Raw genomic sequence first — 13,704 nt, 5'->3', positions numbered from 1 at the left:
TTTTTTTTTGTTGTTGTATCAAATAGATTTGTGATAGTCATGAAGACAACCCACAGTGATGTGCAAGGCTAGTCATGACTGAGCCGAACATGTTTTATTTTAATGTTTATCCTTTTATTAAAAAAACTTGCACATACACATGGTGGTGGTTTACACATATACCATTCAAAATACACATGAGCAACAAAAGATGTGATCGAGAGGTGCAAAAAAAATCCCAGAGGGGATTGATCTTGGCACCTTCAGTGAAAAGATTACATTAACAAAGAAGAAAGAGAGCAATAAATGAAGCAGATGAAAAAAAGAAAGGAACACAGAAAAAGATTCCACACACTAGAAAACATACATATATGTGCACAAATTAAAATTCAATTAAATAAATTAGAATTAGTGAATGGTTTACAAAGATAATCCATACTGACAACAATGCAGAGATAAAACCAATCCTTTAACAGCTTTCTTAAAGGGGCACTATGTAGTTTTGGAGAAGAAATTCAAACTCAGAATTTTAATATTAACAATGTATTTATATTTTCAAACTCAGAAATATTTCTTTTCCATAACTTAATAAACAAGCTGTTCTCTAAATTGTGCAGGAGCTAAATTTAAAAAATGAGAAAGCATTCAATGTCACTGAACCTAATTATGAAATTGGTGATAGTAGAAATACTGTTCATGAAAGAATAGTGGAAGGAGGATCCTGTTCAAAGAGCTGTGTACAGAAAAACAACAACCTGTAGCTGGTTGACTTGATGAACAGTGATGATGCCTGATCTTAAAAACAAATGTGGGTATATATTCATAGATGAGTCTTAAACACGTAATGTAACATTTTTCTACCTTAAATTAACAGCTTCAGAATCATGTTGATGGTACAGTATCTTATAACAGGGTGAATGGTGTCTCTGTCACTTGTCTCTGCACTATGTAACTTCAGTGAGAGGGGAGGATCACAGCGTTACATACAGTCATGTTTTCAACACGTAACATTGTTATGACATAATGAGTGTTGTTTGTAGTTGGCACCTACATTATGTCTGATAAATTGTTACAGACCTGGGATTTGTATTTATGACAGTGGTGTTGCACTCCAAATAGCACAAAATGCCAATTTCTACATAATGTTGCTTTAATGAGTTCTTGATTTAATGCTTTAGTGAGTCTTTGTGTGAATAAAAACAGTTGTATCACCAGCAAATAATACCTTTGACAGTTTGTTTGAAACGTTACATAAATCATTAAGATAATAATGGCCCAAGGACCGATCTTTCAACAGGACTGTTATACATAATGGTTACAGCACAGTAACACAACACTTTGGTGATTACACGGATTAATGAATTGATCAATTCTATTTGAAATTGGTCATTGTGTTTTTATTTTTTTAAAATGTAAACATTTCTTTAACCTATGTATTTCTTTATAACCTACATGCTAATACCCCAAAAGGTAGTACAACTAATACACCAAACTAATGCATTACCAATATATTTCTGAGCACCTCAATGCAAAATTTGACTGAATACAATTGTAAGTAGATAATTGCAGGTGGTCTTTATTTTAAGGTAACCCTTATAGTTGCTTCTCATGAGCCCAACATCCACCTGCTGATTTTTCCGAAAGTGTCAATTTACTGAGCAGTAGGTGAGGAGCAGAAAGCTTTGAACATGATTATAATTGCTTTCACTAAAATGGCAAGGTAAAAAAAGACAGACCTTTGGCCACTGTACCTAGAGTGTGTACAACTGTCTTGTTTGTTTAGCCTAGTTGATTTAATTGATTTGTTTATAAAAGCATGTAGCATAATTGAACCCGAGGTGACCTGCGTTTTGCTCCCCATAATGACAGATAATTAAATCATAATTGTCCCTTTTCTTACGAGGCATGTTCTTACAGATTGAGATTAGCATTAGAAAAAGAAAAAAGAAAAATGTTCATCGTACATTTGTCTTGGAAGACTGCTAATGGATCTTTGTGTAATTATCCCTGACCAAAGAGTCTGGCTTAAATGTTGTAATTTTCCATAAAAGCACATGTAGTGGGCATAAAAGGCCGGTTTGAAAAGAAAAATGAAGAAATGAATGGATGGAAGGATGTGAAATTATCCACTTTAAAGTCTAATGGCATTTTCCATTTCAACTATGCCTGATTAAACCTGTGCTTCAAGATGTGGATGTGGATGTGTGTCTCTGCGTGTATGTGTGCATGTGCATGTGTGCGCATGTGTGTATACGTCCAGGTGTTTCTGTGCTACGACAATAACCAACACAGGAGTAATTCAGCATAGAGATGTACTATCCTCCAGTTGTTCTTCTGTTATTTTCTAATAAATACAAGGTAAACTGCTCACTACACAGGACCCTCGCCTCAGCTTTTAGCATCCGTCCATGAAGTAGAGAAAAGATGGAGAGAGGGTTTATTTATGATCATTTTTTCATCCTTCTCTGCTTTTTACAGTCCAAAGTGGACAGTCTTTTCTTCCTGCACTTGTTCACATCCCTTTTCCAGGTGAAACACGCAAACATTTTGCTCTTAACTGCATGCTTTCACCCTAGCCCAAAATGGAGTTACTTGAAAAACTTTAAATTGTTCTCTCTTCAGCAGTCAGAGGGTAAAAGAGATGGTAAGAAAATGCAACCAATGACAACAGATCTTAGGTACAAAAATGTAAGAAAACAAAGATATAGAGAGAAATATTGGGGCTCTGTGACACCCTGACTTTAAACAGGAGCTGAACAAAGTGCAAAGTCTAGAAAAATGCATCATTATAACAAACAGAAATGTCTAAAATAGCTTTTGCATCAAAGGACATCTTGATGAGAAGTATAGAGCAAATTAATTGACTTGATAAAACTCCTATATAAAAGGCACTTAGAAAAGGTTATTCAAAGCATGGAGAGCAAATACAAATACATTGTTTAACCATTTCCTCCATCTTTTACACTCAGACGGTTGTGTTTGGCATTTAACAAAAGCTTTTAACTTTTCGATCCAGCCTAATTTCAGAGCACAACAGGACGTTGCAACTTTCCAATCCTTATGCAGCATGAACTTTTCCTGTCTAGTATGGCAGTGGATGATTTCCGCTTTTTTTCTGAGAAATTACAGTGATCACAAATGCATTATGGCAGGCCACAGTCTCCTCAGCTCCGCAAAGTGTGAGCAGCCGGACTGAGAGAGCGATCGGCAAGAGAAAGATGCAGCTACTGTATAGGCTACACTTTTCACCAAAATGTTAAGATATTGAATTATTTGATGCATTTTAGACAGAGGTACATTCTGCATCAGTAAAAGTAGTACTGCAACATAAAATACTCCCTTACAATTCTGCATTAAACATCTTACTTAAAATACACAAAGCATCGCAGGAAAAGGAACAACAGTTTAACAACATTTTATTATACATATATTATTTTCCTTTCCTATATTTAACTTCTTTTCTATTTGTTGTCTTATGTCTTAGATTCTCATTTTTATGTGTGATTTTATCAGCCACACCAGCATTGGCTCATATTGTTTTCACCTTGGGAGTCTAACACTCTAGAGCTAACACAGAAACAGTTTTAGTACTTTGCCAGGTGTTTGTTCATCTGTCTCTTCTAGTGTCACAACTGAGCAAGATGCGGTCACAAAACTTGTGTAGTTGAGATCAAAATGAAGGCTGACTCGGAAGATCGGTGTGGTCCTACCAATGAGTACTGCATTCTCATGTAATGATGAAGTAATAAGTACTAAGTAGTCTTGGGTTGAAGGTCTATAGTCTTATACTATCTGTTAAAGCATTGCTGGAGGGAACCTAAGACTTAAGAACAATTGCTAATTACTGCCTCGCCGTAAGTACTGCACAAATGGCTATTAAGGACTTGAAACTAAAAGAGTACTTGAAGCACAAGTGGCCTATGCCTATTAAAAATTCATAACTATAAAAAGTAAAAGTACTCATTATGTAGAACAATGGCCCCCATCTTATGTTGTGTTATATTATATTATATTATATTATATTATATTATAAATTGGATATACATTACTGATGTTTGAATGGCTAAAAGGCATTTTACTTTTAATGGTTAAGATCGAGCTGATTTAAACTATATTATATACTGCTGTAGTTTAGTCTATGAGAACGCATCATGTATATTGTGATCATCATATGTTTTGGATGGAAATGTTTACTTACTACTATTATTATTATTATCATTAGTATTATTACTATTATTATTATCATTATTATCATTATTATTATTATTATTAAGAAGGGGCCATATGCTGCATCAAATTGAACCAAACTAAATCAAATCAAATCTAAAAGAATCACAGATTCACAGATAGATCACACTTACTGTATGTAAGTGTAGCCATGAGTAGAAATAACTGAATGTGGAGTCCTTCAGTAGAGCAATGTTACCATAGAATTAAAAAAAAACATATATAACATGTTCAGCATATAAGCTTTGCAAAATACCATAACCACTAAGAGCCAGTGAAGCCATCACTCACATTTACACATTAACATTTAATATACACACACTGTCCCTTTAAGCCTATGAATAAGACACAGTCACATAAATTGCGGTACATGCTGATACATAATACATCTCATAATCTACCTTCAGTGTCTTGGCTGAAGGTGCATGTGTGTGTATGAAAGAAAATGCAAGTGCATGTAATAAAAAACACATTAAATGACATCCAACCATAAATTTGAGCAGGCAGCATTTGAAATGTTTCCTGCCCAGACCTTTGCTGCCACTCTGAATATATTTACCCTCAGACAGTGTGTGATGTGGGGAGGCACAGGCCAAGTGTGACAACAGCATGAATAAGAGACAACTGCTGTTACTTGGATATTTTATGGAAATTATTATTATTTTTTTCTTCTTTTCAGTGAGCCCACCCACACAAATCACATCTCATTTAGACATGCACAAGAAAGGTTCAGAGGTTAAATATACACACAGGACACCACACACACACACACACACACACACACACACACACACACACACACACACACACACACACACACACACAGCTGTTTGTCTCCATCCTTGTCATTTCAACATGAATAATTTGGTGAGTCTAAAAAGTCATAAGAAGTCTCACTGCCGATTGGTTAAACAATACATGCATGCATCATTTTCTAGTGAAGCTCGATGAACCTTCGCATCAAAAACACGGCTCTTAATTAATCATATACATTTTTATCAAACCTCCTGTTATTTACTTATGCTGGAAATAACTCCTCAGCCTCAGGAAGCTGTGTTCTGCTTATTGTGTGTAATTGGTTGTATGGGAACCCTCCTGCTAAATGTTCCACATTTTCAATTTCAATTTTCTTCAAGTGAGGCATAATTTTAGATGTGAGTTACCAGGGGGAAGTGAAGGAGAGTGCAAAAGCAACTGCTAGTGCACTGCTTTGTCAGTGTGTGTGGTTTTGCATTTGCATGCAGGTGCACACACCAATGTATTGTTAACATTTACAATTATCCATCCCTTTTCTTGATCACGATCATGATCATGATAAACAACAAACAACAACAGTTCTAATTATTTTGTAGGTCTTTTACTCTATTCATTCTGCTATTGACTTCCTATTGTATTTCCCCTCACCAGACTCCATAATAATGGAAATAAGAGCAGAGGATGTGGTGTTAATGGGTGTGTCTATGTGTGTGTGAGTTCAGAACAGTGAACAATCATAAGAAATTTGGTGAGCATTCATTCATTCAGTGGTTTATAACCACAAGAACACGGCATGGCAAATTCTTTCCATAGGGTCAAGCCTTCCCTTCACTCAGGTCAGCAGCACAACACGAGAAGTCAGGGACACAATTATTTTGCCATTTCTCCCCAAAGAAAAAGAGACCTCAAATCTCAAAGGAAGAGCTTAAAAAGAGGTCACCAAAACTTGCCTCACTACCCTCTCACGTTCCCAATTCAGTCAGAGACGAATGGCCTTGGTGGGGAATGCGCAGCTGTACACATTACAGCCCAGTCTCAACAGCTAGAGCTGAGGCAGGCCTGTAATTTCTGCCATTTGAGAGTGTGAGGTGAAAAGCAGAGTGATGGCCACTTTTCTGTTATTATTCCTTTGGCAGAGTGCTGGCTGAAGGAAACAGCCGTGCTTTAAGAACATGTCCATCAGCTGCCGGCAGTATTTGGAAATAGTATTTGGAAAAGTAACTCTGTCATGTTGTATTGTCAGTTTTGAAAAGAAAGTTCAGCTGGACATGTTGCAGTATATAATGCCCCATCCTCGCCTCCTGCATCATATGGCAGCAGAGCTGTAGTCTAGCCAAACTTGGTGTTTTAATACTCTGGTCCATGACTGACAAACAGCTAAAAAGTTGCTAAGATGTACCTTGAGGATGAAAAGTGCAACATCATGGCAGTAGTTTTTGTAATGGAGACAGTACTGTTTTTCATATCATTTATACTACTGGGAATGGAAAATTCAGGTATTTCGCCCTAAAGGCCAAGATGCCTGGTCACCATGTGTCAAGTAGGAAAGAAATGTCAGCCTCCTATTCCAGAGCCAGACTCATAGATACTGGGTGCTCCAGACAAATACAATATCTCTCACCACCACTTACCATCGAAATAAAATCCAGTATTAACGTTGAAACCAATCTACTTTTAACAAACCACTACAAATACTGTATGTAACATAATAAAGAAAGCTAATTTATGATTCATTTCCATGTGGTTTGCCCATGTAAGAGGCTACAAAGTTTGGAATAACAGGAACAGGAACAAGATATTTTCATTAAAGTATGAAAAGTACAAGGTGTTACTGATAACATTAACGATTGTTCCGTTCTATTCAATCTGAATATTATATTTAGTCATGACAGTATGACAGTGAGCCAGCATGAACAATGGCTGGATCCTAAAACTGAAGTGTTCTGAAACTCGGCCACAATTCATTCCTGAGACATGTTAAAGGCTCAATTTGTATGCAATATGATTGTTAATTATTGTCTCTCATTCCCAGTTGGTCAGATACTCTTCATTGGTGGCCAGCCCGACAAACCAACCCAAAGAGTCAGTGTTTGATGATCTGGTAATGAGACTCAACAATAAACGTTATTTCTCTAGGTTGGCTTTTGCCAATTTTTTATTATCAACATGGCATGTTTAAAAAAGTTATTATAGTCATCATTGTCCACTGCAGTTTTAACAGATGCTATGAATGCAAATTTATGTGTGTGTTCGTGTGTGTGTGCGTGTAAACCCATGTGTGTTTAAAGCTGCGGTAAGTGTGGTCGTAATTTCAGCTAACCTCCTGTTCGTTTTGTGGTTAGTTATCGCCTGCCTCCTCTTAACATCACCACACCTGCACAACTCCATTCCATTTCTTTTTCTGCTCCTCTCTTTTCCTCTTTTTTTTCTTCAAGTGTTTTGGCTTGTTTGGTAGTATGAGCCATCACCAGGAGTGCTGGAATTGGTAGCTGTTCCATTGTTGCCGCAAAACAGGAGGAGCAGACAGGACCGCCTCTTTATGGAGTTCTCTGTCCTGATTGGATAAAGTGGGCAGGGATCCCAGAAAATGTTATTCCTCTTTTACTGCATGAGCAGGAGGAGGAGAGACGTGGGTTACTGACCAAACACTCTTATTTTAATAAGAAAATAACTCTAACAGCACTGGTAATTAACCACATCCTATACATTAAATATGTTTTTAGAAAAAAATAGGTGCATTAACTGAGTACTTAATCTTAAACATGTCTTTGGGGTTTAGATTAATTTCCCTTATTTATCTATTAGTATCAGTTTGAAGGAAAAAGCTGTTTTTTTTTTTTGTTTTTTTTTGTATTGTTTTTCAATACTTTTCAACCGACCTTCAATGTCTGTAGTCCTGAGCTCTGTTCTCACTAAAGATGTACATCATAAATACATGTATTTATGTACACAAATATTTCGTGTCACATAAAAAAAGTGGGAATTCTGAAATTCTGAAAATGGTGTCTAGCAAACAATACTCAAACAGCCAATAGGATTGAATTGTGCATCGGGGACTATTTTCAGATGCGGATTAATACACATTTGGTGCTCTGTTGTCTATTTCCTGCAGCAGGACAGTGTATGTGGGATTGAGTCAAAAGAAATTACTGTGTGTGCGTGCATGTGTGTGTGTGTGTGTGTGTGTGTGTGTGTGTGTGTGTGTGTGTGTGTGTGTAATCATGGTAATGACGGAACATGACACACAGTGCAATGTGGCTCATTAATGTGTTTTTGGACAACAATGGAGCTGAATGGCACCGAGGAATAATCAGGCTTTAGCTACACAGGCACTATTTGTTGATAGGATGATTTCATTGTTGGTTTTAGTCTTGTCATTGGATTTGTTGACAATAAGATCAATATGAAATATCACCAGATTTAATATCAAGTGGTTCTCTTGGCAGATTTTGGTTTGTGTTGTAAGCTCTTATATTAATGACATAATTGAAATGTGTAAAGCTTTACTACCTTTTATTCCTATTTCCTACAAAAACAAGTGGAAATCTTGGGCCTGCATTCATTAAAAGACATTGCTATTGAACCACCAGCGCACTCGTTTTAAGATGATTTGCCATTTTGCTGGTATTATCAGCCATGCTTATGAATAAAGAAATGCAATAGAAGCTGGTGTTTGTGTTGAAAGAAACAGCCTCTGTGTGCTATTATTATAATAGCACTCGCTGTTGAGTCGTAAAATTGTTTACAGACTGAGAAGACATAATACGAAAGGGAGGTGTGATTGTACAAGAGTTGATTCAATCAAAAACACAAGAGACAGACAACGTGAATTGACTAAACCTTCAGCGTAAACATGTAAATTCAGTATTTGGACTTTTTTTAGCTGTGAGTTTGAGACCTCCCGTTGAGCTGCAGCTGCATGGCTGCTCTCTCTCCTTTATCATCCCTCTTTCTCTCCATGTCTCTCTTGTGTTTTCAGACCCGCCTCGGTGTTTGCAGGTAAATGAGTTCTTAGTGAGTATTAACTAAGATCAGTGGTGGTTATCTGATCAGAGCAGGTCACATGGAACAAAGGCCTCTCCTTTACCTCCAGCCACCTGCACTGCCCGCTGCAAATGAGCTCGAAAGCCCTGTTCGTGTGTGTGTACCTGCATTTGTGCATGTGAGCAAATGCTCATGTAAGTATGTTTATCTATGCATAACTGTGTGTGTATGTGTGCGACTCCAGGGCCGAGGGGTCGACAGATGCTCCTTCTCAGTGAACACAATGAATTACTTATAGGCCGTTAAGCCAAACACGGCTGCGCTGGTCGCTGGTTTACCCAACACTGATAGGGCCATCTGCCGAGGTGACTCTGCCTTCCCCACTGCTCTTAACAGACAGGTAACCAGACGCTTATCTGCCAGGGTGGGGCCTCTCTGCTGATTAAAAACATCAGGACTTCTACAAATGTCTGTGTGGATTTGAACATGTGTGTACACGTTCGGCTGTGTGTGTGTGGGGGCGTATACCTCCATAAAAAACAATGAGAGGGGTTAGTGTGTGGGGCTAAAGTAAGGTGACTAGATGTCTGAAATGAAACTGAGGACATTTCCAGTTTGGCGGTCAATATATGATTAAAATATCCAGCGTTATTCTGTGAACACTGGACAACTTCAGTCTCATGTATTTTGACCATGTAACTCTTTAATGTACATGGTGTAGCTATTATATAGTAGTAGTATAAAAGGAAAATTACTCATAGTGCAGTAAAGTGGTAGGTTTGATCAAGCAATGCATCATATTCTATAAGATCATCATATGTTTGTAGCGTGGCTGTCCTGTGAGAAACATGTATCTCTCTCTGGAGTCAGAAACAGCCTGTTTGAAGCTTTGTGTCGATGCATTTCACAGCTAATCCAAGAGGGTTTTTAAACAGTTTATTAAGCTTAAGAATTGAGGAAATTTTCTTAGATCATTAAGGAACACTTCATTCTTCATTTCATCACAAGGATTCAAAATCAACACATTTGGATATACAAAGTTTTCACTGGACAGGAGGGGTGTGAAGAATTGCAATCTGAAAAGCAACAAAAAGTCAGACACATGTAGTGGAGTCCGTTATTTGCCTCTAAGATGAAGTAGAGTGGCTGGGGACAGTTGCCTGGTTAACCTAGGTTAAGTTTAGGTTCTGAGGTACGGCGTAAGGTTAAACAACGGTGACTCATAACACAATTGGACTTACATTCACGTGACATTGCAGGTTTTACTGCTCCCCAGTTACCCACCTTATGTGAAAAAATGGTCTGAAAAAGTTTTGAGATCTCTTTTAGAATTTTTTCTTCCTGGGCAGGGTCAATGGAAAAGACGATAAAGAGAAGGAGCACCCAAATACATGGAACAGCAGACAAGAATATAAATGGATGAAGTTAATATAGGACCAACAGCTGGAACAGGTACACACGACAGGTTCAGGGAAACACAACAGCAGGATCAGGGAAACTCAGCAGATGACTTGACAATAAATAAACAAAAGACTGGACTTCAGTACAAACTAAACTAACAAGGGGGGTGAGGTGCAGGTGGAGCGAGGCGGAGAAACACAGGTGAGGAGGTAATGAATGGAAAAACACTACAAACAGGGAAGGAGCTGAAAGGCTGAAAAAACACTGGGGAAAGGGAAGAGCTAATGAAGGTGATGTAGCGCAGGTGTGGAGGGAAGGCAGACTGGGGAAGAACTCAGGTAACAGGGCTGGACTAATCAAACAGACACAAGACAGGTGTGTGAGGAGCGCAAGAAAACAGGAAAGGAAACAGAACCCTGGAAAAGGGTCAAAGACACCACAAAAAACATGACATAAATACCTTGACCATACACATATAATACATAGTATACATATTGTACTAGTAAAGAGCATTAGGCATTGTTTCTGAAAGCTTAACATTCGGGGTTGACAAAGGTCAGGTTACCTCTGACTGTGATGTTACACTGGTGCTTATCTGTCTGGCTGTTTGCTGAGCCCCTCCCCCGAGGGGTCCTCATCCTGAAGGCCTTTTCTCTGCTAATATTAAAAGTGAAAACATACTATTTGAAAATACAAAAATCTATGTAAGCTAAAATTGGTTACGGTAACAGTATCATATTTTCGTTTTATACTTACAATACCAGCTTACATGTTACACTAACTTTTCGGCCCCTGAGGTCAGTGAAAACCAAACTTTTTGCAAAACGTTGCAGATATACACATCCACCAGCTATGGAGCAACATTATCATTCATTTGAAAATGTCTTTTTGGCAAATGTACGTCCAATATTGTTAATATTGTATCATCTTTATTATAATATTACATTATCTTTTAGCTTTGTTTTTGGTTTTTGCCAACCTGTGAGAACAATGTTTGCCTCTTTAACTGCTAATTGTTCCGCTATGTTCACCAGCTAGTCGCTAACTGTTTCTGTCTGTTTGGTGCTGAGCAGGTTGTGAGTGAAGACAGCTGCCAGCTGCATCCGAACATGACACTCCATGTGAGCGCAGTGAGAGTGAATCAAAACAGTAGTCCAGAAGTCTGATATTGGAAATCTTCAGTTTCCATTGTGGTATTAATGATGTCCCTTCAGTGTATTCGATTCATTAACACAGAAATAGACCCTGTTTACGGCAGACATTTTGACTTTACAAAGCAGGAAATGCACAGGTGTGACCATTAATGTGAATGATGGCATCATTCTATTAAGCTCCCTGTAAGCCATGACAGCTTATCAGCATCCACAATACCAGAGCCCAAGAACTAGCTCACCTTAGTAGAATGGAGCTATCATTACTGCTATAAACTCCACCTGTGCTTTTCCTCTGCTTTGACAAGCCAAAATGTCTGCCGTCAAAAGGGTCTGTAGAAAACTACTGTTGGCACCTCCGTCACAAACACAGCATCAGAGACGTGGCTACTGCTAGCAGCCTGGCTACTGTCCAGAGCTACTGTGTTATCTACTGATCTAGTGGAAAGAATGCCAGTTTGAACCGCCTCAAGTCGCGGGGGAAGGGGAAACATATCCACGGGGGAACAGACTTTGACACAACACCAGCGTTCTCCATCGAGTGAATGCCGGTCCGTTCACTCTTGCTTTACCTCGGTTTCTATCACCCTGTCTGTTCACCTTCTTTGCCTCCTCCATCAGCGAGCTTCTTTTTCTGTTGCAGAGTAGAGTTTCCACAGTTATTCTGGTTATTCCACCATTACCAGGTGATAGTGACCAGGTAAACAATGCCTCTTCCAAAGTCCAGCCCAGTGGCAGACAGGAAAGCACTGTGAAAGCGAGGATTATAGGGAACCAGTTTTCTACAGCCATTACAGTGTGAAATCAGGATTTACTTCAGAATGATGGGTTAAAGCAAAAACACTTGTGTGTTGCCAGCATCCTAGCGTTTTCCAATGTCGTAGGCTAGAAGTAACATTTTAGCTGGAGTGTACCTTTTACCTACCAGACAGCTGTAAATATATTTGGTTTTGTATCAGTTCTATTTCAGATTGTACCTGCCGATGATTCATTAGGGTGCTATTTTTAAATGTTATTTAGCTTGGGTTTTCAGTCTCAAAGTTTAGTTTTGTATGTGTGTGGGTGTTTGTCTGTTTGTGTGTCTGGGAGCGTAGGTGTATTATACCTACCTGGTGGTGTGTGTGTGTGTGTGTGTGTGTGATATTTGGAGTGGTTGCCATGCTTACAGGACCTTCTGTATAAACTCTGGAGAATTACAGATTTGGAAGGTCTCTGTAATGATGTTTGGACCCACTTCAGTCAAACTGCACTCTGCAAGAGAGTTGAATCTCTGTCCTGCTCAACTCTATGAATATACAGCAGACTGTCAAAATGATTAACTGTGTGTATTAACTGTGTATTCCCACATTGTCCACATGTTCAGCCCTACATTCAACAGGACATTCCTAGATGTTTTTTCTGTGTTGCATTCAGTGCTGAAGGGTTCAGTTCCAAAATGCATGAACAAATGCATTGTGTTCAATAGTTCAAAACTACTTATATAAAGTAAAACAATATTGCTTTTAATTCAAAGCTGCATACTGCAATGTTAAGGTAAAACGTTTTGATGTTGGCGAGTGGGACGTCTTCACATGATTGCTGCCTCTCCCTGGGTTACCCCAGTGGACTCATGAAAGCTTTTCAAAACCCATTAAAAAAACAATCGTGCATTGTCATCCAGCCAAACACAAAAGTTTTTATTGGCATCTGTCAGATCAGTTCTACATTGTGACTGGACATATCTTGTTCTAATGAAACTATAAACCATTTTGTTTTGTGCAACACAGAACAGGGCTTCCTCACACAGCTGCAGGGCACACCTTTCCCGTTTAATCAAAATAAAACTTTTTTTTTTTTTTTTTTAATCGGAGAACATTCACATGTTCACACCCTCCCTCTGTGACAGAAAGTGCTAGAAATGGAATTAGGTCTCTAAGAGACCTCTTTGAGTCTGACATTTTTTCCAGCTTTCAGAACCCCAAAGACAAACATGCCCTATCTCAAGATGACCTTTAACTGTATTTTCAAGCAAGACACTTTGTTCAAGCTCACTTCACATCTTTTCCACATGCACCCAAACAAATTACTTGGATAAAATGTCTGGAGATTCTGCCCAACTCAAAGGGTATAATTCTATGAATTCTACAAAATTATCTTCTGAAGCTTTACAATTTACGGTCCTGCACCATGACCACCTTAGCAGACCAGGGCATGCCAAGATCTACGC

The sequence above is a fragment of the Pagrus pagrus genome (assembly GCF_965226575.1).
Source record: "Pagrus pagrus genome assembly, chromosome: 10".
In the NCBI taxonomy this organism is placed as follows: Eukaryota; Metazoa; Chordata; class Actinopteri; order Spariformes; family Sparidae; genus Pagrus; species Pagrus pagrus.
This window is presented reverse-complemented; position numbering follows the sequence as displayed.